This window comes from Eptesicus fuscus, chromosome 2, assembly GCF_027574615.1.
Source record: "Eptesicus fuscus isolate TK198812 chromosome 2, DD_ASM_mEF_20220401, whole genome shotgun sequence".
Classification (NCBI taxonomy): domain Eukaryota; kingdom Metazoa; phylum Chordata; class Mammalia; order Chiroptera; family Vespertilionidae; genus Eptesicus; species Eptesicus fuscus.
The window spans coordinates 63427010-63442288 of NC_072474.1; positions in this window are offsets into that span (position 1 = coordinate 63427010).

Sequence of the window (15279 nt, forward strand, 5' to 3'; positions counted from 1 at the left end):
GGGATCTCAGTTCATTGGTAGCAGTTGCCACCGTAAATTCTGACCTACAAAGAAGAACAGCCATAGAGCTCTTCAGGGATACTGGGGCTCAACACACAAATTTCTTTCTCACAGTTGAAGTAAAAGGTATGTGTCTTTGGACCTTCCCAGGATGAATGAGCAGGTCTTACATGATATGTATTCCACGGTAGCATTTCAATCTCCCTACACCTTTGTCTACTTTCCTCCATTGGACATCAAGGTAGTTCTGGCATTTCAACTTACTTTAGTGTAGACCACTGTTGGAGCCATGTTTCAGACACTAAATCCAGAATTTCTTTTTAGCGGGTCTGTGATAGGCAGTTGGACAGACGTGAGCAGAGCAAGGATGATGGGCCAAGTACAGAAGGTCACCAGGGTGGAAAAGCCCCAGGTGCCTAGCAACGGACAGTCAACTGTAGGGTGGGACCTCGCCCCCAGGGTTACTTTTCCTCCCCTAGCATTTCTCTGGTTGTGCGGTTTGGACTCCTGACTTTTCCTCCCTAGAGGTACCATCTATACCTCAGTTGTATTTCAGCTCCAGGCCCAGATAAGCAACAAAACCAGCTGACCTCAGGACCGCTGCATTGAATAATGACCCCCTGCCCTGGTACTAGCCAATCAATCAGTGGAGACCACAACCCTGAAAGGACACACCTGGAAAACTGCTGAATATTCTATTGAGATCTTCCCCTAAAATCCGTAGGACAGAGGACCAAGTGTGCTCTCTCCTCTCCTCACTCCCAACATATCTGCGCCTTTTCCTTTTCCTTTCCCTCCTCTCCACTCCCCCCTCCCCCCACTCCTGGCTCCTCCACCCACCCCAGCCTACCCGCCCCAGGCATGTTACCATTAGCTTCCTCACTCTGAGGCTCCAAGAGCCCTTTCATTACCTCCATAACTTGTTTCCTAAGCTCATCTACCCTAGGAATTACTTCTTCTGCCTCTGTAATTTACAAAATAAATGTTCTCCTACCATTTGGGTCTTGACTCTGAATTCTTTCCTAGCCAGAAACCAAGTACCGAGGTTGCTGAACCCAGATTTGGTCTGGCCCCACCAGTCTAATACCTGGTGCCATTCCCACTACCTACAACAGATCCACTCAGTACATTTTACCTGATCCAACTTTATATTCTTTCTGCCATGCTGTCAAACCCTTAATATCCATTCCCACTCATATTCCCCCAGATTTCTGCCTGGAGAACTTGGAAAAATCATGCAGTTCTTCTGTAGCATAGTACACCTCCTCATGGGTCACACTCTGTACCTGACCCTTCAAAGTCTGCTGGGACTTAAATTTAATTACTGATTTAAAAGCAAATAGTGGTAGAGGCAGGTCCTGATGAGAATCAACAGTGTCTTATAGAGTGAGTCCCTGCAGATTCTTCAGGCAGAGGTAGAAAGCTGCTTCTACTGACAAAGAGAGCTCAGCGGAATTTAGGGGTTCAAGGCTCTCAGATCATCCAGGTCTGCCCAAATGTTCCCATATCAATGTTCAGGATCCTGTTCCCAATCCATGCCCTCACTTTTGTGTTGTAATTCAGTCACTCACAGGATAAGACTGTGGGTGAAAGGGACCACATGCTGACCTCACAAGCTCAGGGAAGGCCTGTATGGCAGTCTTGCAAACTCAGAGACCTAAAGTAACCACAAAGGATGGTCTGAAATTAAACTTTAACTAAAAGCAGTTATGGAGGGTAGTTACATCCTAGGCTGGTATCTTCACTGACAAGGTCAACCTTTACCTTAAATGAGCCTATCTGTCTTTTTGCATCTATATTAACATACCCTTAAAATGTCTGGGTAACTTGTAACTTCCTTTTCCTGGACCCCTTGGGGCACAACCTAATATGCTGGGCACCAGGACAGAGACCACAAATTCCTTCATTGTTATCATGTTAATTGTTCCTACACCCACCCATTTTACTTTTTATCCAATCCCAGGGGTTCCCCCGCCCCCCTTTGCTTTCCCCGGCCTCTCTAGTCTATCACCAATGGATTTCAGGTAACCCACCTATGTCCCTTTCTTTTGATTGCAATCCTACCTAATAAAAGAGAAACATGCAAATTGACCGTACCTTCGCTATGCCCACAGCCAATCAGAGCGAACAAGATGGCGGTTAATTTGCATATGCAGGCGCTGAGCGGCCTGGGTCCCGGAAACATCCTCCGGATCCAGGCCTCTCCTAGCCTGTAGGCCTGCACTTAGGTCCTGAGCGGCAGGGGTCCCAGAACGCCCCCTGGCCACTTGGAGCCTATGGGTGTAGGACCCAAGCCGCCTGGCAGGAGGGAACATCCCCCGTCGCTATAGTGATGCGGGAATGTTCCCGCCCTGCCCCCAGTGGCTTGCAAAGGCTCAGGCACAAAGCAGCGGTTTGGGGTCACGCCCCCAGCCAGGCGCCCAGGACCAGGGGCTTGCTTCTGGCCTCTGGGGTGTGCCGAGACCCTGGTGGCCACCGCTGCATGCTGCCCAGGGTCCCTGCATGCCCTGAGCCTGGGGCCCATGGTAGGGCTGGCTGCTGGCCTCTGGGGTGTGCCGATACCCTGGTGGCCACCACTGTGTGCTGCCCAGGGTCCCTGCATGCCCCCAGCCTGGGGCCCATGGTGGGGCTGGCTGCTGGCCCTGGGGCGTTTGGAGACGGGGATGTTCCCGTCATGCCCCAGAGGCTTTCCAAGCTCCAGCACCAAGTGGCGGTTTGTGTCCACGTCCCCAGCCCAGCGCCTACCACAGGGGGAGGGCTTCTGGCCTCTGGGGTGTGCGGAGACCCCGGCAGCCACCACCAGGTGGCAGGGACACACCCCTAGCCCAGTGGTCACAACCCAGGGGCTGCACGAGCTGCAGAGGATATACCTTTTTAAAAAAAATATTTTATTGATTTTTTTTTTACAGAGAAGAGGGGAGAGGGATAGACAGTCGGAAATATCAATGAGAGAGAAACATGGATTTGCTGCCTCCTGCACACTCCCCACTGGGGATGTGCCTCCAACCAAGGTACATGCCCTTATCAGGAATCAAACCTGGGACCCTTCAGACTGCAGGCCCACGGTCTATCCACTGAGCCAAACCAGTTTGAGAGTAAATACCTTTTCTGACAACTCATTGGCTAAGCTCCCTGTAGGCCGCCACTTGCAGTGTTCTTGGTAATTTGGATTATAAGAATCCAAGAAGGTGATCTAGGGTTTTTCCACCACACTCCTGGAGGAAAAAATGAAGGTCCCTTGAGGGGTCCCAGATTGGAGACTGCAGGCTGGGCTGAGGGACAACACACCCCCCCTTGCCCTCCCCCCTCACCCGTGCATGAATTTCGTGCACCAGGCCTCTAGTGTATAAATACAGATGTAACCTGCCATTCTCCAGAGCAGTATCTCAATTCGTTGAGGTTCTGCTTTCCAGCATATGTCAACAGTTTGGCTCAAATAAACTCACAAAAATTCTTTACAGGTTTCAATGGTTTTTTATGTTAACAAGACACTAGGTTTGTATTTTAGAATCTTGGCTTGTGACTATAGGTGATAAGGGATTCTTTCAGGGAAATATAGATGCTTGCAGGTCATTTATATGGACCAGACCTCAACCTGAGAATTTGAAACGCTGAGTTCACACTGTCCTTTCCCTACTACTGAAGTGCAGTTAGGAACAACCAGCCAATCTCAATATATTCCTTAGTTTGATTAAAATGTTCTAAAATAGCAAATAAATGGTCAACCAGAATCTTGCCTTCTATTGATATTGAATAGGAGTATCCAATGGCCCATTTTGTGTTATCTCTTACCATATCATGACACTACCATTGCCTTCATTACCACTGAAAATAGTCATTAGTGCCTTTAAATCTAATCAGATTAGAACGCCAACTCCAGAAAACTCATCCGTAAGATTCTGGTCCTCTATAACCACTTCCACTAGCAAAATCTCAGTCAAGGTTACACAAGAGAAGCAGAAGAGTGGAAGATATTTATTAAGAGATTTGCTACAAGGAATCACTTATGTGCTTGTGGGGACTAGCTAGATATAGCTGAAATCCATAGCACAGGCTATCAGGAAGGGCAGGCTGAAACTCAGGCACAAGGAGCTGCAGTCCACAGGTGGGGTATCTTATTCTTCAGAGGAACCTCAGATCTGCTTTTAAGGTTTTTGGACTGATTGACTCAGGCCCACCCAGATTATCTAGGATAATTCCCCTTAAGGTCAGCTAACTATGGACTTTAATCACTTCTACTAAGTAACTTCAAAGCAACACCTAGATTAGTGTTTGATTGAGTAACTGAGGACTGTAACCTGGCCAGGTACACACATCAGAAAAATCATCAATTACGTGTGAGCGAATAGGGTGAAAAAAGAAAGTAACATCTTAGTATTACTACAAAATTAGTTGCAACTTCATGCACCATCTGAAAGGGTCTTGGGACCTCCAGGAGTCTCTGAGCTATACTTTGAGAACTACTGACCTATATAAAAGGTCTGCGTAAAAGTATTTATCCAACAAAAAAAAAACAATTGGGTATGGAGGCACATTATTTATAGTATATTGCCTCATACCTCATTTGACTTATGTGAATTAAATTATATGACTAGAAAATTAGAAGAGCAGAAATGAAATGGTGTCCATTCTACTCAGGTAGCATTTTGAGATGGGAAACATAAATCAGCGTTTCCTTGAGACATCTCAGTTCTCGGGGGAAGGGGAAAGGTCTCTCAAAGTGTAAATATTTCCTCCTGCTGAGTGTGGTATATTTAAAGCTAGAGTGCATATTTTCAAACTGCTTACCCCTTCAAGTCAAGCAACTACATCATCCATGCTCAGTCCAAAAGCAATGAATCTATTCCAGTACTGGTGGGAAAACTGACACGGTGAGAGGTAGCCTATTGGTCTCCATGATGGAAAGTTCCTAGAGAACTTGTTAAAAATGACTTTGACACACCCAAGTTTTTCTTTATGGATGGGCTTAGATCCTAATTCTTGGATCCAATATGTGACAGAACCTACAATCTGTCATAGGCCCTGATATGTGAACCTACTCTAGCAAGTGTCCAAAAGTAGTAGTGAAGACTAATGGTGAAAATTTTTTATCCCAGAGAAAACTGTTATGCTATAGTGATAGGGTCTTTTTTTAAAAAATTGAATTTATTGGGATAACATCCTATATATATAAAAGCATAATATGCTAAATATCGACTGCTCAACCAGTAACTATTACGCTCACTGACCACCAGGGGGCAGATGCTCCTACCAGTAGGTTAGTGTGCTGCTGGGGTCCTCCCCTGGTCCCTCCCCGGCCAGCTGGCACCCATTGGCCCTGATCACAGGCCAGGCTGAGGGACCCCACCCATGCATGAATTCATGCACCAGGCCTCTAGTTGGTTAATAAATTTATATAGGTTTCAGGTATACACTTCCATAATACATCATCTGTATATTATATTGTGTGTTCACCACCTCAAGTTAAGTCTCCTTTCATCACCATTTATCTCCCCTTTACCTTCTTCTACCTCACCTAATATAGTGATATATTCAATGCACACTTGCTGAATTGAACAGATTGTCCCAAAAGGGCAAGAATGCATCTTCAAAGAGGGTATACACAGGGAAAGGAAGTCTCTGACCAAAAAGTCCAGGCTGTCCTCTTCCCAACCTATTTATTCATTGATTATAAGTAAATCAGTAGTCAGAAATGAGAGGACCTTTACAAGGATCCATACAATGTTTTTTAGAAAATTTGAATAGATTGCCCACATATTTAAAAAGTCAAACTAAAATTAGGATTTCTGGGTTCTCCTATAATCAGGCAACACTGAGCTCACATTCCTATAAGACATAACCTTTCCAGTATTATATTCTCTCCATTCCTCTCGAGGTATTTTGTCATCATTGGTGTATTTCTTATAGTAGAATAAAGTTGAGAGGAAAATGACATGTACTTTGTACTTAAGTACTTATCAAAATTTTTTGCCCTGGACAGTGTTCTCAGTGGTTAGAGCAGTGGCCTTCCCACTGAAGGATCTCAGGTTAGATTCCTGGTCGAGGACAATCAATGTGTCTCTCTTACATCAACGTTCCTCTCTCTCTCTCTCTCTCTCTCTCTCTCTCTCTGTCTTTCTCTCTCCCCCTCTCTCTCTCTCCCTTCTCCCTCCCTCCCTTCCACTCTATCTAAAAGCAATGAAAACAGATCCTCAAGTGAAGATTAACAACAAACAAAAAAATAAAAAGAGAGAACAGTCAAATTTATCCCAGGATTAGTCTTGGAGTCTTTCCTTCTGCAAGTTCAGAAGTTAAAAACTTTTCAAATCATGAGTGTTGCCTTTTATTAATGGATTGCTGTCACCACCCTGTAATATATGGTGCTAAAGTTCACTTCTGCGTTTTGAGCAGAGAGCAACTAGCTGACAACAACAATTAAATAGAAAACAACCTGGTGACTAATCAGTAGCTTCAGTGTACTCTGGCCTCTGCTAAAAATACAATCTCTTCAATACCATGATGACTGTTATAACACATTTCTATTTTTTATGTTGCTTCACCCATTACTCTTATTTGTCCCCTCCTGGTGTCTCCTCCCTGGAGTCCTGGGGAAAAACACATCCCTCATCAAACTAGAGTTTAGTTGAGCAAAGCTTAAAGTAGATAATGGTGTCAAGCACTTCCCAGCGTCATTTCTATGCTTCAGTTATTTCCACTATTATTATTATTATTCTTTTTTTAACAAATGATAACTTTTTTGTTTTAATAACATTTAAATCCACCAGGTATTGTTCTCAGTAGAAGACTAAAATTTGAGGCAAGACCTCAACATAAATGCAGAGAAAATTGGTAACCAACCATGGCCATGAATAAACAATCAAGTGAAGGGAGTCTTCCTCCCAGTGCTTCTCAAAATGGAGTCCCTGGAACCAAGGGAGACACAGACATATTTCAAGGGTCCCTAAGTCCTCTATGAGTAAGTAGTGATCATCCACTCTTTAAATTCAGTATTTCTTAAGTTAGGGTATATAAACATCTTCAAGATCTGAGAGTTATCTGGGTTGAGCATCCCAGGAAGGTGATGATATGGTTTTGAATATGATGAATTTAATACTAGAGGAAATATTCTTTGAACCAGGAAAATCCCAGCCTGAGTCTATCACTAAAGACCTTACAAACCAAATGGTTCATCTACACATGTGCATTGAATGAATTAAGGAGAACATCAGCTTGCTTACTGTTGACTGAAGTCTCAGCCTCTTAGATTTTCCTATTGACCTGCCTTTCCAAAAGTGTGTCTGGGGAGCATTTTCCCTGTGACTCCTACCTGGAATATACCGTGACCCAGTCTCCACAGCACTCCCAAAGCCAAAGTCATGCAGAGATTCTGCAAGATTGCCTAGGAATGAGCTATCCTGATGAGGCAAATTCCTCCTGTAAAATTCCTATGGGTTAGAGAGGGTGAGATAATATAAAAAATGAGGATGGACCTACCATTTCCTTAGTGTGATCATCTCCATTTAAGATAGCTAAAATGGCCCTGGGTTTTAAGATTAAAAAAACCTGACTTGCTCAAGCTTTTGTTGCCAGTTCATACTAATCAAATTTACAGGAGACTGAGCTATAAATCAGAATGCTAAGTGCCATGTGTAATGCTGTATATATTTTGCTGTTGGCCAGAAAATCTTCAAAATATAGTGCTTCCTCCTTCACTGTGTCAAAGGGATAGAAGGTCAAAGTCACAATCAAAAGAAATGAGAGTGTACACCAATAATGAACTCACAGAAAGAGAAATGAAAAGAAAAATCCCATTTACCATTGCACACAAAAAAATTAAGATACCTAGGAATAAACTTAACTAAGGATGTAAAAGACCAGTACTCAGAAAACCATTGAAAAAAGAGATAGAGGAAGACATAAACAAATGGAAGAACATACCATGTTCATGGATTGATAGGATAAACATTATTAAAATGTCCGTACTACCCAAAGCAATCTACATATTCAATGCAATCCTCATTAAAATACCAACAGCATATTTCAAAGATCTAGAACAAACTCTCCAAAAATTCATCTGGAATACAAAAAGACCCCAAATAGCCACAGCAATCCTGAGAAAGAAGAACAAAGTTGGATGGATCACAATACCAGATATCAAGCTATATTACCAAGCCACAGTTCTCAAAACTGTCTGGTACTGGCACAAGAACAGACATATTGATCAATGGAACAGAACAGAGAACTCAGAAATAGACCCAAGCCATTATGCTCAATTAAGATTTGACAAAGGAGGCAAGAGCATACAATGGAGTCAAGACAATAAATGGTGCTGGGAAATTTGGTCAGACACATGCAAAAAAATGAAACCAGATCACCAACTTACACCATACACAAAAACAAACTCAGAATGACTAAATGACCAAAATTTATAGAGAACTCATACAACTTAACAAAAGGAAGATAAACTATCCAATCAAAAAATGAGCAAAGGATCTAAATAGACACGTTTCAAAAGAGGACATACAGAAGTCCGAGAGACATATGAAAACATGCTCAAAGTCACAGATATTTATATTACGATTCATTAACAGTAGCAAAATTACAGTTATGAAGTAGCAATGAAAATAATTTAATGGTTGGGGGTCACCACAACATGAGGAACTGTAATAAAGGGTCGCAGCATTAGAAAGGTTGAGAACCACTGATCCACGAGTTGCAAATAAAAAAACAACAAAGTACCATCTCACACCTGTCAAAATGGCTATCATCAACAAATCAACAAACGACAAGTGCTGGCCAGGATGTGGAGAAAAAGGAACCCTCGTGCACTGCTGGTGGGAATGCAGACTGGTGCAGCCACTGTGGAAGACAGTATGGAGTTTCCTCAAAAAACTGAAAATGGAACTCCCATTTGACCCAGTAATCCCACTTCCAGGAATATATCCCAAGAAACCAGAAACACCAATCAGAAAGGATATATACACCCCTATGTTCATAGCAGCACAATTTACAATAGCTAAGATTTGGAAACAGCCTAAGTGCCCATCAGCAGATGAGTGGATTAAAAAACTGTGGTACATCCACACAATGGAATACTATGCTGCCATAAAAAAGAAGGAACTCTTACCCTTAGCATTTGCAACAGCTTATTTCAAGAGCATTATGCTAAGCAAAATAAGCCAGTCGGAGAAAGATAAATATCACCTGATCTCACTTATATGTGGGATATAATGATCAACATAATTTGATGAACAAGAATAGATCCAGAGACAAATGGAAGGAACCGGGGGAGGGGGGGGCCGCGGGGGGGGAGGTTAGAGAGCAACCAAAGGACTTTTATGCATGCAATAGAGGCCTGGTGCATGAAATTCGTGCAGGGGGGCGTTGTCCCTCAGCCCAGCCTTCACCCTCTCCAATCTGGGATATCCCTCTCACAATACAGGACTGCTGGCTCCCAACTGCTCACCTGCCTCTGCCTGATGGCCCTAAACTGCTTCTGCCTGCCAGCCTGATCACCGCTAACCACTCTACTGCCAGCCTGATCAACGCCTAACTGCTCCCCTGCCGGCCCGATTGCCCCTAACTGCCCTCCCCTGCTGGCCTGCCCCCCCAACTGCCCTCCCCTGCTTGCCTGGCCCCCCCAACTGCCCTCCCCTGCAGGCCTTGTCCCCCCCCAACTGCCCTCCCCTGCAGGCTGGGTCCCCCAACTGCCCTCTCCTGCAGGGCTGTTCCCCCCCAACTGCCCTCCCTTGCTGGCCTGATCTCCCCCAACTGTCCTCCTCTGCCAGCCTGGTCACCCCAAACTGCCCACTACTGCCCTCCCCTGACAGCCATCTTGTAGTGGTCATCTTGTGTCCACATGGGGGCAGCCATCTTTGACCACATGGGGGCGGCCATCTTGTGTCTTGGAGTGATGGTCAATTTGCATATTACTCTTTTATTAGATAGGATATTAGCATAACCAATGGACATAGACACAGGGGTGATGGGGGCTTGCCCAGTGTGGGAATGGCTGCAGGGAGGGGGGATCAATTGGGGATAAAGAAGACTTATATAAAAATTTAGACAATAGGAAGGAAGGAAGGAAGGAAGGAAGGAAGGAAGGAAGGAAGAAAGAAAGAAAGAAAGAAAGAAAGAAAGAAAGAAAGAAAGAAAGAAAGAAAGAAAGAAAGAAAGAAGGAAGGAAAGAAGGAAAGAAAGAACAAAAGAACTGTATTAGTATCCAGGGTTCTTTCATCCAGGGCCAGGAGAAACCGGGAGCAGATGACTGCTGTGTGGCTAAAGGATTACTGACCACCACCTGGCCCCTCCTGGTGTTACATGGTATCCACCCAAGCCAGCCTCTCTGGTTTCTCTCTCTTCCTGATTCCACCTGGAATCCCGCCTTCCTGCTTTAAACAGGTTTCTCCATAGTCAGCGAGGTCAGGTTTCTTTCATATTAGTCATATTCTGGTCATTCTTCTGAGAAATTTACTCTAGTCACCTTCATGGGTGTTCCTCACATCTCTGGTACATTTACTAGTCTTTTTCAAAAAAGTATTTTTTAGAAAAATTACTTATTATGCACATTAATTCATCCCTTAAATCAGCTTGGGGGGAAAAAGTGAGAATAAATTATCAAGAACAAAAAGTAATAAGTAAAGAAATAAATATATATATTATTTTCATTTTCAAAGGATGTTCTTATTTCCAAATTCTGGTCTTACTCTATACTCTGTATAATGACCTTTTAAAAATAATCTAAAAAAGTCCATTCATTCAATAAGCAAATGAGGGAATACTATGTATGTAGATATTATGATACTATGTGTGTAGATATTATGATAAATCTTGGAGATTTAAAGAATAATTAAATGATCTTCTGCTAGAACAGCGGTCGCCAACCTTTTGGACCTCACGGACCACCAGTGGTCCACGGACCACCGGTTGGTGACCGCTGGTAAGCAACACAAATTCATCGTCTCACAGTTCTGGAGAGCGGAAGTCCGAATGTAGCAGGGCAGGCTGGTTCCTTCTGAGGACTGTGAGGAAATCTGTTTTGGGCCTCTTTCTTAGCTTACGGTGGTTTGCCTGCAGTCTGGCGTTCCATGGCTTGTAGACAGATCACCCCATCTTCACATAGCGTTCTCCCTGTGTGCACACGTCTCTTTAGATGGCATTCTTTTATAAGAACACCAATCATACTAGGGTAGGAGCCCACCTTATGAGGTAACTTCAGTTTCCTCATCTCTAAAATTTGGATAATAAAAGCACTTATTTTATGATCTCCGGTAAAGCAGTGGTTTACAAACTGGAAGACTATCAGGAACCACATTTATCAAAAAAAGGCAATGCCTGCTCTGGCCGGTGTGGCTCAGTTGGTTGGAGCATCGTTACATACACCAAAAGGTTGGGGTTTCGATTCCTGATCAGGAAACATACCTAGATTGAGGGTTCTATCCCCAGTAGGGAAGTATAGGGGAGGCAACCAATCAATGTTTCTTTCTTACATCAATGTTTCTCTCTCTTCTCCTTCCTCTCTCTAAACATATCTTCAGGTGAGGATTTTTTTAAAAAGCAATGCCTGGGCTTCATCATTGGTGATTCCCGTTCATTAGCTCTGTCCTGAAGCATAGGAAGCAATGTTTTAAAGGCGCTCAAGGTGTCAACTGATGGGCATTTGTGCCAATTCAATGCCAACAGGAATCCCCAATTTGGGGTGTGGTGAAGAAGAAAACCTTATCAGTGCAAACAGCTCAATTGTGATACAGCACAGCTAAGGAAGAGCTGGGTTAATTTATTGCTTTGGGCTTCAGATTCTGCATCAGTAAAATGAGGGAGATGCTTGGAGACTGTTTTCACCGCTTTAATTAATGTCTGTCTTTGTTTATCTCTGATACATTCGAACTCCTAATTAAGTTATAAGTTAGAGGCTGAAAGTAAATGATGAATTAAAATCAACAATGTTCCTAATGTTAAATAGTATAGGTTCTTACAAAGCCTGATTCCTCCACACTTATGCTCCCCAGGGATTGCACTTGAAGTCTTAATTCCTTTAGTGGACCTAAGTTCTGACCAGCCTTCTTAGCATTTCAGATGATTTCCCAGTGCTTCATATATTTCCCATGTATAAGGCTGCTTCTCTCAATCACCTCTTCATTCTTTTTGGTTTACTGGAAAGGGTATAGTGCTGGGAGTCAGGACAGGATTAACAATTCATTGCTGTATTATTCACATTAGTCAAGGTATGGAAATAACCTAAGTGTCCCATAAAAGGATAAAAGGATTTAAAAAATTTGAGACTCTGCCCTGGCTGGTTTGGCTCAGAGGATAGAGCGTTGGCCTGCCATCTGAGGGGTCCCGGGTTCGATTCTCATCAAGGGCATATGCCCAGGTTGAGGGCTCAGTTCCCAGTGGGGGGCGTTAGGAAGGCAGCCAATCAATGATTCTTTCTCATCATTGATGTTTCTGTCTCTCTGAAATCAATAAAAAATGAGACTCTATATAAAGTACATGATTTTCTAATCTCTTTGTTGTATATCTGTAACTAGAACAGAATAATATTGAATGTAAACTGTAATTGAAAAATAAATTTTTAAAATGTGACCTACACAAACACACACAATGGAATATTATTTAGCCTTTAAAAAGAAGGAAATCCTGCCATTTGTGACAACATGTATGAAACTGAAGGACATTATGGTAAGTAAAATAAGTCAAGCACAAAAAGACAAATACTGCATAATCTAAATAGTTGAACTCAAGGAAGCAGAGTAGAATGATGATTGACAAAGAGCAACCAATGAATGCATATATAAGTAGAACAACAAATTGATGTTTCTCTGTTTCTCCCTCTCAAAATCAATCAATAAAAATTTTTTTAAAAGAAAAAAAAAAGAATGGTGATTGACAGTGGTTGGGGAGTAGAAAAAATGGGGAGATGTTGGTCAAAAGGTATAAACTTATAGTTATACAAGGCAAATAGGTTCTGGAGATCTAATGTACAACATGGATCCTACAGTTAATAATACTGTATCATATACTTGAAATTTGCTAAGAAGGTAGATTGGGCCTAAAAGGGCAGTCGGACATCCCTCTCACAATCCAGGACTGCTGGTTCCCAACTGCTCGCCTGCCTGCCTTCCTGATTGCCCCTAACCACTTCTGCCTGCCAGCCTAATCACCCCCTAACCACTCCCCTGCCAACCTGATTGATGCTTAACTGCTCCCCTGCCAGCCTGTTTGCCCCTAACTGCCCTCCCCTTCATGCCTCATCACCCCTACCTGCCCTCACCTGCAGGCCTGGTCCCCCCCAACTGCTCTCCCCTGCAGGCCTGGGTCCTCCACAACTGCCCTTCCCTACAGGCCCAGTCGCCCCCAACTTCCCTCCTCTGCTGGCCTGGTCACCCCTAACTGCCCTCCCCTGCAGGCTTGATTGCCCCCAACTGCCCTCCCTTGCAGGCCTGGTCCCTCCCAACTGCCCTCCCCTGCTGGCCTGATCGCCCACAACTGCCCTCCCTTGCAGACCTGGTTCCTCCCAACTGCCCTCCCCTGCTGGCCATCTTGTGGCGGCCATCTTGTATCCACATGGGGGAAGCCATCTTGTGAGTTGCAGTGACAGTCAGTTTGCATATTACTCTTTTATTAGATAGGATAGAGGCCTGGTGCATGGGTGGGGGCCAGCTGGTTTGCCCTGAGGGTTCCTGGATCAGGGTGGGGGTTCCCTTAAGGCGTGGGGTGGCCTGGGCGAGGGGCCTGTGGTGGTTTGCAGGCCAGCCACGCCCCCTGGCAACCCAAGTGGAGGCCCTGGTATCTAGGATTTATTTATCTTCTACAATTGAAACTTTGTAGCCTTGAGTGGAGGCCTGGGCCCACCAGGGTGTGTGGGAAGCTTGGCTTCCTCCATTGCTGGGGAAACCCAAGCCTCCTGCTCACTCTGTGGCCGCAGCCATCTTGGTTGGGTTAATTTGCATACTTGCTCCTGATTGGCTGGTGGGCATGGCTTGTGGGTGTAGCAGAGGTGCAGCCAATTTGCATATTACTCTTCTATTAGATAGGATAGATTGCTTCAGAGTAGATCAGTATCAGCCCTCTCCACCTGAGTCCTATGTCAGGTTATATTTACATCATTCTTTGAACCCACCTAGTTTCTTTTAATGAAGAAAGGAACAAATTATCACTTGTTAAAAGTCTCCTTAAAACAATTCTATTGTTTGTATGGGTCCAGTGTTCAGCTTTTAATAATCGATCTCTGTCAGTTATGATTCCATTCAGTCAATGGCATTAGTCCACTGGTCCTTTTTTTAACTTTTTGTTCTTGTTTACTTATTTGTTTTTATTGAATTTATTGGGATGACATTGGTTAATAAAATTATACACATTTCAGATATACAATTCTACAATGCATCATCTATATACTATATTGTGTGTTTACCACCTCAAGTCAAGTCTCCTTCCATCACCATTTATCCCCTCTTTACCTTCTTCTACCTTCCCCCAGTCCACTGGTCTTAATTAGTAATTGCTTCCTATTGAAGAATAATGTCATAAGACAGGAAAGTCTTCCTAAATATGATACATTGGACAGAAAGATTAAGGGCATGAATAAAAGTTAAAACACAAGGTTTTAAAGCTTCTGTATTAAAAATAATTACCTTAAACACAATTAAAGTTAAAAACCATCTAAGAAAAAACCACTTTCAGTATTTGACAGACCAAAAGATAATTCTTTTAATATATATTGATTTAACAGTTAAATCAATAAGATATAAAGAGCAATAGAAAATGGGCAAATATATATATTGAGATAATTCATAAGAGAACAAACATGTCTCAGCCTCAAGAGCAAAGCAGTACCAATTACATCAATTGAAATTATCTAAGAGAAAATTTGTGACCCATAACATTGGCAGAGATTCCATTTAATGCCATTTCATTTTTTCAAGGCACTCATTTTTATGGAATTGTACATTAGAACAGCTTTACTATAGGACAATAGGATGATATAAATTTAAAATTTTGATTGGTTTTGGTTTTATGATATTAGGTAGGGGAAGTGTTTCCAAGTCAGATATCATATCTATTCTCATAAAGCATTCAGATAAAGGAGACACAACCTCTTCACATAAGGCCTGTCATTCAAACTTTCACATTAATCTTATTACCAGTAATAGAATTATTACTGTTATTATTATCGATAATCTTATACATTTCTATATTCACTCAATTTTTTTATTGTAGCCCATATTAGGGCTTTACCAGCAGATGTCGGTACCATAATGCATGAGGCTCCTCTGTCAAGGAATCTCAGAAAGTTCTCTT